The 13,012-nt window shown below is 43.5% G+C and overlaps 1 protein-coding gene across 1 annotated transcript in view; it reads left to right on the plus strand.

The window, feature by feature from the left end:
* TMEM132C (transmembrane protein 132C) overlaps positions 1-13,012 on the plus strand; it is a 446,814-nt gene that overhangs the window by 220,593 nt on the left and 213,209 nt on the right. The gene's annotated exons all lie outside the window — the stretch shown is intronic.

Below are 13,012 nucleotides of genomic sequence, written 5' to 3' on the forward strand. Positions count from 1 at the left end.
CTCAGCCTCCTGAGTAGCTGGGATTGCAGGCACCACCTGGACCTTCCAAAGTGCTGGGATTACAAGCATGATCCACCGCACCCAGGCTCCCTTTTAACTCTTAAGTGGTTCTTAATTCGAAGGGGATATTTCCCCCAGCCCTTGCCCGAAGGAATGTGGCAGTGTCTGCAGGCATTTTTGGTTGCCACTGCTGGGGCGTGGGGGTGCTGCTGTCATCTAGTGGGTGGAGGCCAGGATGCTGCAAAACACCCCAGAAAACACAGGACAGCCCACCACAGCAAAGCTTCATCCACCCCCAGCGTCAGAAGTGCCCGGGTTGAGGGACTGCGCTCTGGGATGCAAGGCCTCAAGTCTCGGGCCGTAAGAAGGTGCCGCAGAAGCATTCTACCCCTGTCCTTCCAGCCATACCGCTGGACACGAACACTGAGCTGACGGAGAGCACGGAGGTTTCTGAGGGACAGCAAAGCGCCTTTCCATTCTTCCTGCTCCTCCTGGTCTGCTTTGCATCCACCTTTCCTTTTGTGGCAGCCGTATGTCATGTTTACAGCTCGTAACGCCTCAAGGTTAGACACTGAGATGTCCAGTCCGTAAAAAATGGCTTCTCCCTGGGTGGTCAGAGATTTCTGCTCACATTTAGGAGACGGGGTCTGACGTGATGTGCGTGGATTTGATTTTAGAAATGCGACAATGCAATAGTTCACAGAGACGTTGTGGTCTACTCGGCGACACCTTCTGGACCTAGAATGCCATCAGGATTACTGTCAGGTTCTTGGCTGGGTGGGGACACGTTTGTAGGCACATCTGCTTGTTACCTTTTCAGAGTCTTACACTGAAGCATTACTGTTTGGAAGATCCTTGCCACCTTTATTCAGAGCCCTTGGTGACTTTAACTTTGAGAAGTGACAGCATTCTCTAGACATTCCTATCTCCAAGATGGACATGTGGTGAGTGAGGCAAGAGCCAGGGGAACCTAACCTTTCTCAGTAGTAGGAGAAGTAATTAAGAGAACACATGAAACTGGGCACAGGAGTGAAAATGGTTTGGGAGGAAATTAGCCCAAGGACAATCTACCAGCTAAGAGGCAAAGGACCGTCCCACCCAGCAGACCCCTCCCTCCCAGACAGTCAGCCTCAGGGGCTTTTCACAGCCCTGCCCTGTCATGTGTGGGTCACCAAGACTTCGGAAAGACTTACTGCTTCTGGAAAAAATGCTGTTTCCTTGACAACATGCCTTCTCTCTATTTTTCGCTTTGAAGAAACAATGACAAGTAGATTACACTGTGGGAGGAGAGCTTTTGACAGGGCCAGCCTCTCAGCTCAGGCCGTCCTGGGGAAGTTCTGGTGACCATTATACCTCGTTGCCAACGTCACCTCAACCGAGTCTTGGCAGAGAATTTGCAACAACTATGGAAATTACTGCAGATCTTTAAGAATGTGTTTTTAGATGCTTCTAACTGTGTTTGTGCGTGTGCGCGTGCGTGTGCTCACACACACACTTCTGCACTTTTAGTGCTGCTACTAGTGTGAAATTCAAGAAAGAAAGAATGTCAAGACATCATAATGATCCTAAGGCTGTCAGTTGCTACTTTATTCTAGAAACTTACTAGCTCAGCCCATTTGAGAGCGAGGGCGGGACAGCAAAGCGGGAAAGGGGCGCCGGGGTGCTGCGGAAACCCAGCCGCTGACTGAGGGACTTTCTGGTGTGATTGGCATGCAGGGATCTCACGTGGTATTGCTCATTCTGTAGCTCCCTGCTATGCTATGGCAGCATGCCCCGCACAGGGCTGGTATCTGGTTCCAGGGAGCTCAGCGAGGTTTGCTTCCTGCTCTTCCTCACCCATCCTCCTTGTTCTATTCAGGCCCTTCAAGCAACTGTTTAGCTGGCACTTGCTCACCCTCTTCCCAGACCAACTTCACTATTTTGTCCTAGCTTCTCACATGAAGAACTTGACCGTAATCTGACACGCTAACCATTCTTAGCAATTTTACACCAGTCGCCCAAGAGTGAGCTACTTTGGTCTCTCTCTGGAGTTTGGTATAGTCTTTTATACATATAAATTGTGTGTGTGTGTGTGTGTGTGTGTGCGCACACGCATGCATGTATATGTGCATGCATACACAGGCACACACAGTGAGAGGCATAGATCCTCAGTGCCCCATGTAATCAGTTTCAAGGACTGACCATCAAAACCTAGAGTGTTCCAGTCACCCTTGGAAGCTCCCTGGTGCCCCTTCATGGTCAAGGAACAGCCTTGCCATCTCCATAGGTCCGTTTTGCCAGTCCGGGAACTTCGTACCCGTGGGATCATACGGTCTGCTCCCTTTTGTGTGGGTCTCCTTTATTCAGCATGATGTTGAGACCTGTCCTTGCCCTGCGTGTGTCTGAGTTCATTTCTTTTTGTTGCCGAGTAGAATTCTACCACGTGGATATATCACAGTTTGAAAATCCAGTCACCTATTAATAGACATGCAGGTCATTTCTAGTTTGAGGCTCTCTAGAAAAAAGCTGAAAAGCCTTTTAACTGGTCTCCCTACAAGTCCCACCCCATCCCTTTCCGCTTGCAGTGTCTACAACACAGAAGTGAAAGTGATTGTTTAAACCTTTACGTCCAGTCATGCTACTGATATGGCTCCAGTGACGGGAGGAACACTAGAGTGCTTGGTCTCCCACCGACAGGATTATTGACATGGGCACACGTGGAGTGGTTTTAAGGAGTGAAAAGTTTAATGGGCAAGAAAGAAGGAAGGAAGAAGAAAACAGGTCCCTGTACAGACACGGCAGGGGCTGGATTTGAACAAAGAGAAAACCCCTTGTGCAGCAGAAAAGTGGCTGCTAAGATGTGGAGGCTGGAGGAGGCGCTGCCTGATTCCCATAGGGCTTAGGGGATTGGTTTGACCAGACGTGTCACTTATGTAGCCGATGAAAAAAACCTGACCCTCCCACCCTAGCCTTTATTTAAAATTTTATTTATTTAACTTTAGGTGCATACTATATCTGACATTTCTCCCCATGTTTTCCCTCCCCACTCTCCCTGCCCTCCCCACCCCCCATTGTCTCTCCCCCACCCCCCCAAACTGCCCCAAGAGTGTGATGCTTCCCTCCCTGAGTCCACGTGTTCTCGTTGTTCAACACCCACTTGTGACTGAGAACATGCAGTGTTTGGCTTTCTGTTCTTGTGTCAGTTTGCTGAGAATGATGGTTTCCAGATTTATCCAAGTCCCTACAAAGGACACGAACTCATCATTTTTTATGGCTGTATAGTATTCCATGGTGTATATGTACCACATTTTCTTTGTCCAGTCTATCATTGATGGGCATTTGGGTTGGTTCCTGATCTTTGCTATTGTACACAGGGCTGCAATGAACATACGTGTGCATGTGTCTTTATAGTAGAACAATTTTTAGTTCTTTGGATATATACGTAGTAATGGGATTGCTGGGCCAAATGGAATTTTTATTTCTAGATTCTTGAGAAATTGTCACACTGTCTTTCACAATGGTTGAACTAATTTACACTCCCACCAAGAGTGTAAAAGTGTTCCTTTTTCTCCACATCCTCTCCAGCATCTGTTGTCTCCAGATTTTTTAATGATCGCCATTCTAACTGGCGTGAGATGGTATCTCAATGTGGCTTTGATTTGCATTTCTCTAATGACCAGTGATGATGAGCATTTTTTCATGTTTTTTGGCCTCATATATGTCTTCTTTTGAAAAGTGTCTGTTCATATCCTTCAGCCACTTTTGAATGGGATTGTTTGTTTTTTTCTTGTATATCTGTTTTAGTTCTTTGTACATTCTGGATATTAGTCCTTTGTCAGATGGGTGGATTGCAAAAATGTTTTCCTATTCTGTTGGTTGCTGGTTGACTCTAATGATGGTTTCTTTTGCTGTGCAGAAGCTCTTAAGTTTAATTAGATCCCATTTGTCTATTTTGGCTTTTGTTGCCAATGCTTTTGGTGTTTTAGTCATGAAATCCTTGCCTATGCCTATGTCCTGGATGGTTTTGCCTACGTTTTCCTCTAGTGTTTTTATGGTGTTAGGTTTTAAGTTTAAATCTTTAATCCATCTGGAGTTAATTTTCGTGTGAGGTGACAGGTAGGGGTCCAGTTTCTGCTTTCTGCACATTGCTAGCCAGTTTTCCCAACACCTTTTATTAAACATGGAGTCCTTTCTCCATTGCTTGTTTTTGCCAGGTTTGTCAAAGATCAGATTGTTGTAAATGTGTGGTGTTTCTTCTGGGGCCTCTGTTCTGTTCCATTGGTCTATGTCTCTGTTTTGGTACAAGTACCATGCTGTTTTGATTACTGTAGCCTTGTAGTATAGTTTGAAGTCTGGCAGTGTGATGCCTCTGGCTTTGTTCTTTTTGCTTAGGATTGTCTTGGCTATGAATTCTACCAGATGTACCAAGAGGAGCTCATTCCATTTCTTCTGAAACTGTATCAAACAATACAAAAGGAGTGACTCTTCCCTAACTCATTTTATGAGACCAAAATCATCCTGATACCAAAACCAGGCAGAGACTCAACTAAAAAAGAAAACTTCAGGCCAATATCCATGATGAATGTTAATGCAAAAATCTTCAATAAAATACTGGCAAATATATTGCTAGCACATCAAGAAGCTTATCCATCACAATCAAGTAGGCTTCATCCCAGGGATGCAAGGCTGGTTCAACATACGCAAATCCATAAATGTAATCCATCACATAAATGGAACCAAAGACAAAAACCACATGATTATCTCAATAGATGCAGAGAAGGCCTTCGACAAAATTCAACAGCCCTTCATGCTAAAAACTCTCAATAAACTAGGTATTGATGGAACGTATCATAAATGATAAAAGCTATATATGACAAACCTACAACCAATATCATACTGACTGGGCAAAAACTGGAAGAATTCCCTTTGAAATCAGAGACAAGGATGCCCTCTCTCACTGCTCCTATTCAATATATCATTGGAAGTTCTAGCCAGAGCAATCAGGCAAAAAAAAAGAAATAAAGGGTATTCACCCTAGCCTTTTAATGTGCAGATGCAGGGTGCCATGATGTTCTGCACGTAGGGATTTGTGGGGGTGGCCATGTTCCCAGGCTTCTGTTGGGGCAAAGGCGAGAAGAAAGGTGGACCTGGTGTCTAATGGCTTGTATTTGCATATCAGAGCTTGCCAGCCTGCCCCTTCAAGTGGCCTTTTCCATTAGAAAAGAGAAGGTTTGGGGGTTGTTTTTTATCACAGGAAAATTTCCACTGGGAACCTTTACCCTTACTATCTGCCTAAAAATTATTTTTTTAATTTTATGTATATATATATATATATATATATATATATATATATATTCTTAATAATTTTATATATATATTTAATTATATATATATATATATTCTTAATAACTCCTGTGTTACTACTCCGCTACTCAGAATTCCCTGGTGCTTTCTTGCCTCACTGAGGCGAGCAAAGCTCCAGTCTGTGTCGTGGATAGCAGGTCCTCACATGGTCCCACCTCATGTAAGGACCCCAGCCCCACTGCCTACCCTACAGCTCTGCACCTGACTTCTCTGTGTAGCCACACTCACTCCCTGGCCAGCGTGTGAATAAACCAGGAAGGTTTCTACCCCAGGACCTTGACACACACTGTCCTTTCTGCCTGGAGTACTTTCTCCAGATAGCCCCAGGGCTCAGTCTCTCCCATCATTCACGTCCCTGTTCAGATCTTACATCATTGGATAACCCTCCCCAGACAGCTCTACCTAAAATAGATGCAACTGGCCTCCTCTTCTAGATCTACAGTCAATGCAGTACTCATGAGCCATGTGTGGCTGCTTCCATTAAAATTAATTAAAATCAAACGTTAAAGCACAGTTCTTCTCTTGCAATAGCCACATTTCAGGTGGCGGTGACCACACACACAGTGGCGTTGCTGATCAACGTTTGGTAACTGACTGTTTAATAGTCAGCCAGTTTAAAGAACAAAGTTCTAGTTTGTAGCACTTGCCAATTCCCACAGTGTAAATACTGACAGCACAGCTAATTTCAAAGATGGCTGCATTTACCAACTGGCTTGAAAAATGTATCAGATTTAAACTGTTGACTCCAGCCTGCGTGGCATGGGGCTAGTGGCTATGTGAACAGTGTCGATCATAGAACGTTTCCATCAATTCAGGCAGTTCTATTGGAGAACAGTGCTCTGAATGTTTACCCCGTTTGATTGATTGATTTTACCCCTTATTATTAATGACAAATTAACATTGTACATATAATATTTAGTATTTTAAAATATTGATATTATTGGCTGTGCATGGTGGCTCACACCTGTAATCTCAAGCACTTTGGGAGGACCAGGAGGATGGATCACCTGAGGCTAGAAGTTCGAGACCAGCCTGGTCAGCATGGTGAAACCCTGTCTCTACTAAAAACTAGCTGGACATGGTGACACATGTCTGTATCCCAGCAACTGGGGAGGCTGAGGCAGGAGAATTGCTTGAACCTGAGAGGCAGAGGTTACAGTGAGCCGAGATCACGCCACTGCACTCCAGCATGGGTGACAGAGCATGACTCCATCTCAAAAAAATGTATAGATAGCTAGATATTATACATATGATATTAAATATTATGTATTAATGTTATATATACTTCGTTGCCTGTTCCTACAACTAGAAACCAACTTTCTTCAAACGTTAAAATTTTCTCTGCAGTAACCAGGATGTCAGGGCCTCTTAACAACTACTTATTGAGTGAAAACATGTTGAATGTTTCCAAATAAAACACAGAAAATCTGTGACCGCATAGCTTTTACAAGTCAAACTTTTCTCTTTTCAGTTCAGATCTCAGTGCCATTTGTCCCACCCAGGTCGATGAAGGTTGTGATTCTTCCTGCCAAAAACAAGATTTTTATCCACAAATACATACGGAGGGTCTTTTCAAGGCTGTTATCCTGGAGTGCCTTAGAGAGTCCCAGATCACACAATTGAAGACCAAGAATCCAGACCCACAGGGCTGGTCCCCAGACCATGGGCATCAGGTGCCTCTGTCTTCACCATGGGCAGCAGGCGTCTCTGTCTCCACCGTGGGCAGCAGGCGTCTCTGTCTCCACCGTGGACAGCAGGTATCTCTGTCTCCACCGTGGACAGCAGGTGCCTCTGTCTTCACCGTGGGCAGCAGGTGTCTCTGTCTCTACCATGGGCAGCAGGTGCCTCTGTCTCCATTCCTTCTCTTCCATGTGTTCTCCAGTTGTCCCCTCTCCCCCATCCACCCCAGCCAGTACTTATCGGGGTGACTCCTGCTAGACGAGGGTGGAAGGGCAGGTATTCACACCAGGATGCCAACTGCTAAGTGGTGTTACAGATGATGATACACCTGGTTCTTCTTCTAACTCACCTTGACATTCCCCTCGCCCACCATGCTCACACTAGAGGAAGAGGATGAGGGGAAAAAGGAGACGAGAATGAAAGCTGAAGAAAGCATGGCCCCTTTACTGCTATAGCACAAAGCCTTCAGGGGCTTGCTGCCATGTTACCACGATGTCTGTGAGATGGAGGCTGAGCTGAGAGTGTGAGGAGGGAAGGACAGGCTGCTTGTGAGATGTAAAGGCAAGCTGATGCCCCGGGATATGTATGTATTTTTATATGCTCATATATATATCTGTGTTCATATGCTGTGCGTGTGTGTATGATTGTGTGTGTATGATTGTGTGTATGATTGTGTGTATGATTGTGTGTGTATAATGATGTGTGTGTATAATTGTGTGTGTATGTGTGTATAATGATTGTGTGTGTATAATAATGTGTGTGTATAATTGTGTGTATAATGTGTGTGTATGCTTGTGTATGTGTGTATGATTGTGTGTGTATAATGTGTGTATAATGATGTGCGTGTATGATTGTGTGTGTATGATGTGTGGGTGTGTATAATGATTGTGTGTGTATGTGTGTATAATGATTGTGTGTGTATAATGATGTGTGTGTATAATTGTGTGTGTATGTATGTATAATGATTGTGTGTGTATAATGTGTGTATGCTTGTGTATGTGTGTATGTGTGTGTATAATGTGTGTATAATGATGTGCGTGTATGATTGTGTGTGTATGATGTGTGGGTGTGTATAATGATTGTGTGTGTATGTGTGTGTATAATTATTGTGTGTGTATAATGCTGTGTGTGTATAATTGTGTGTGTATAATGTGTGTGTATGATTGTATGTGTGTATGATTGTGTGTGTATAATAATGTGTGTGTATAATTGTGTGATAATGTGTGTGTATGCTTGTGTGTATAATGATTGTGTGTGTATAATGATGTGTGTGTATGATTGTGTGTGTATAATAATTGTGTGTGTAATGATTGTGTGTGTATGATGATGTGTTTGTATAATGATATGTGTGTGTATGATTGTGTGTGTTTATAATGATTGTGTGTATAATGTGTGTGTATGATTGTGTATATGATTGTGTGTATGTGTGTATGATTGTGTGTATAATGATGTGTGTGTATAATTGTGTGTATGTGTGTATAATGTGTGTGTATGCTTGTGTGTATAATGTGTGTATAATGATTGTGTGTGTATAATGATGTGTGTGTATGGTGTGTGTGTATAATGATTGTGTATGATGTGTGGGTGTGTATAATGATTGCGTATGTGTGTGTATAATGTGTGTGTATGATAGTGTGTATGATTGTGTGTATGTGTGTATGATTGTGTGTGTATAATTGTGTGTATGTGTGTATAATGATTGTGTGTATAATGTGTGTGTATGCTTGTGTGTATAATGTGTGTATAATGATTGTGTGTGTATAATGATGTGTGTGTATGGTTGTGTGTGTATAATGATTGTGTATGATGTGTGGGTGTGTATAATGATTGTGTGTGTATAATTGTGTGTACGTGTGTATAATGATTATGTGTGTATGGTGTTTGTGTATAATGATTGTGTATGATGTGTGGGTGTGTATAATGATTGTGTGTGTATGTGTGTGTATAATGATTGTGTGTGTAATGATTGTATGTGTATAATGGTGTGTGTGTGTATGTGTATAATGGTGTGTGTGTGTATGTGTGTGTAATGGGGGCATCAGCTTGCCTTTACCTCTCACAAGTAGTCTGTCCTTCCCTCCTCACAGTCTCAGCTCAGCCCGCATCTCACAGACCTCATAACATGGCAAGAAGCCCTTCAAGGCTTTATATAAGAACTAAAGACTATATACACTGTCCACAACACAGAAGTGAAAGTAATTGTTTAAACCTTTAGGTCTGATCATGCTACTCCCCTGCTCAGAATTCCCCAGTGCTTTCTTGTCTCATACACACAAACACAGACACACACACACACGCGGGCACACATACACACACACATGAAATCTTCATTTCATGTGCATCCTTCTATTGAAGAGCCACCAGCTGAACAGTACAGAAACCGGATTTTTTTTACAGCATCCTAAAATATGCTTTTCAAGCCAACAAGCAATCAAAAGAATCTGGAAGTTCCCTTTCGTCCACATGTTTACCACCAAAATCATTATGTATGCAAATGTGTCATGGACCCCAAAATACGCCTGAGAAGCCACAGGCTTATAGTCTACACTGGACTTTCACTTTTCAGCTATTCCTTCAAGATCTAATCCCAAGTGAATTCCAACTGAGGAGACCAAGTATGGATGAGTAAGCATGAGTGGGAGGCTCAGAAGGGAGGTGATTTGGGGAGGAATGCCCTTACGTCACCTTGTCAGGTCCCTTCACTGATTATCTGTGAAAGAGACTGGGTTTTGAGCCAAGAACCAGCTTTGGTCATGGATGTGATTCTCTAGGCAATTCTCGTGCCTGGCTTTTGTCATAGGAGCCAGACTGGCTCTTCAGTGCTCAGGAGCTCTGGCGGGCTTTCTTTCCCTTGCCCCACCCGGGAAGAGAACACCTGGCCACCAGGATGGCTCCCCGACGACGGAAAGCAAATTCTTGCCCTTCCACACCCTCATTGTCCCTAGCAGTGTATTTAGAGGAACGACTTTGTGGGTGGGGCCTGGCACCTCTGAATTCAGTGAGGGGTGGGGAGACTCCCGGAGACCTAAGCCAGTGCATAATGATGCATTCTACAGCTGCCACATTGAATAATATATTTTATCCTAGCAGAAGCTCCTTGTAGAGAGCCTCTGTGGTTGTGTTAGATTTGACATACCCGCTGATCAGTGCTGAATAACAATTTAATCACAAAGCAAAATCCTGAAGAGTGGAGTGGGAAGAATATTGATGATAAATCAGGATAATAGGGCTTAAGAATTAGCTCTGGTCTTGTATCAAGAGGCAATTCTAGAAAAGTCTCCAAGTTCCAAATGCCAAATCTACATTCATCTCATAAAGATAATAGTGATTGTCCTTTCCATCCCATGGGAGGACTCATTCATCACACTCTTCAGCCTTTCTTTAGTGATTACTCTCTGTCAGGCACTGTACTAAGCCCTCGTCACCTTATCTCATTTAACTCCCAGCCGCAGGAGCACTTCTAGTTCTAATAGCAGTTTTTCAGATGAGGGAACCAAGGCTTACTTTTGAGTAAGACTCATTCAAGGTGCAGAGTGAGTAAGGAGTGGAGCTCAGATTTCAGGCCAGCATTGTCTGGCTCCAAAGACCCACCTCTTGACCATAGCACTGCCCCGTGGTGGCCAAACAGCAGGTGATGGGCAAGGTGCTCTGTGGACAAAGAAAAGACGGCATCACTGCAGGGACATTAGTTATCATTGATAAGGAGCAGGAACTCTAGCTAGAAACAAAAGGGGTCAGATGAATTTCCCAACTTGCCATCTGGAGCCTCCATTTTTCTTGAAATACAGCAACATTGAGGCTGATGGATTTGGGTGCAATTGAGCAATTTGGGCATCTCAATCCCGTTGATTCTGTCCATGAATTTTGCCTCAGGCGGCCCTGCCTTGGTCAGCACCGAGCAGCAACACATATATCTCAGCAATGTCAGCGGGCTGCTTGTCTCCAGTGGCGTGAGAGCCAGTCTGAGATTACTCCCTGCACTATTCCTGTGACATCTTTGGCTGGAATAAAAATTGCAAACAGCCCGATGGACTCCCTGAGAACTACAAGCACTTGAGAACCTTTTTTAAACCATTCAGGGCCTTTTCAGTGTGATCCTGCTCCTGCTTTGTCCCTGACGTGCTGACGCTGACCTCCGTGCCTGTGCCAGGAGCTTGTGGACCTGGCACTGACCCACACCGTTCCTCCTTGCCTACCGTGCTTGGCTCTTTCTCAAGGACGGGTTGTACCGGCTCCCAGCTGCACCTGCTCCCGACTTCAGGTTGCCTCCAGCAGTCTGCTTACCCCTGCTGTCCTCGTATGGACTTGCCAGTGACCTTTTTGGCTGCACCAGTTCTTTATGAGAGAAGCTTCCAATGGATTCTTTGGACCAGTGGCTCACAATCTTCCTTGGTCCCCTTACATGTTTCGGCAGGCCCAGTACGATTTAAAATTCTTTGAGGATCTAAATATTTTTTGTTTTTATTTTGATGGAATGATCTCCTGATTTAATTATATTCTCCATAAAGGAGACCCTTCGAATGCACTGCCCACTACTATCTGCAAGATAGAATTTGGATGATCAGGAGTGGGACACGTATAGCTGCTGTTACAGTTTCTGTTTAACATTGTACCCGGGGTTCCAGCCAAAACATCAGGCAGGAAAAAGAAAAGGCATCCAGACTGGAAAGACAGAAGTAAAACTGTCTCTATGTGCCAATGTCATGACGTTCTATATTTAAAAACATAAAAGACCTGAAGAAGACTGGGCATGGTGGCTCGTGCCTGTAATCCCAGCACTTTGGGAGGCTGAGGTGGGCAAGTCGAGTCACCTGAGGTCAGGAGTTCTAGACCAGCCTGGATAACATGGTGAAACCCTGTCTCTACTAAAAATGCAAAATTAGCTGGGTGTGGTGGTACAGACCTGTAATTCTAGCTACTCAGGAGGCTGAGGCAGGAGAATTGCTTGAACCCAGGAGGCAGAGACTGTAGTGAGCTGGGTTTGCACCACTGCACTCTAGCCTGGGCAACAGAGTGAGACTCCATCTCAGGAAAAAAAAAAAAAGAATATACAAAGAAACAAACATTCTATTTCAGAATAATGAACTACTGAAAATGAAATTTAAAAAAGCATTTCATTTATAGTAGCATCAAAAAGAACTAGATTTATTCCTTAGAATAAATGTAACAAAAAAAAGTAAGACTTTTACTCTGAAAACTACAAAATACTGTTGAAAGAAATGAAAGAAGATCTGAATAAATGTAAAAACATCCCATGTTTTAGGATTGGCAGACTTAGACTTAATGTTATCAAGATGGCAATATTACTCTCCAGGTTGATCACAAATTCAATGCAGTTTCTATCAGAATCCCAGCTATCAGTTTTGCAGAAATTGTCAAACTGATTTTTAAATTTACAGGGAAATGCAAGGGATCCAGAATAGCCAAAGCCATCTTGAAAAAGAGCCAATTTGGAGAGCTCACACTTCCTGATTTCAAAGCTTACTGCAATGCTACAGTAATCAAAACTGCATGGCATTGGCACATGAATAAATGGATCAGTGGAATAGAATTGAGAGTGCAGAAATAAACACGAATCAATGGTCAATTGATTTTCTTTTTTACATTTTTGTTTTAAATTATTCTGGATATGTAATGGTGTACATATTTATGAGGTACATGTGATGTTTTGATGCAGGCTGCAGTGTGTGATCAAATGAGGATAATTGGGGTTTCCATCACCTCAATGTTTTGAGTAATTGTAAAATATGTAATTGTTAACTGTGGTCACCCTACTGTCTACTGCATGTTAGATCTTACTCATTCTCTCAACCTGTATTCTGTATCCATCAATCGTCCCCACTTTATTACCCTCTCCCCGCTGCCCTTCTCAGCCTCTGGCAACCATCATTCTACTCTCTGTCTCTAGAAGTTCATTTTTAAGCTCCCACATATGAATGAGAACATGCAATATTTGTCGTTCTGTGCCTGGCTTATTTTACTGAACATA

Source organism: Callithrix jacchus, chromosome 9 (genome assembly GCF_049354715.1).
Source record: "Callithrix jacchus isolate 240 chromosome 9, calJac240_pri, whole genome shotgun sequence".
Classification (NCBI taxonomy): Eukaryota; Metazoa; Chordata; class Mammalia; order Primates; family Cebidae; genus Callithrix; species Callithrix jacchus.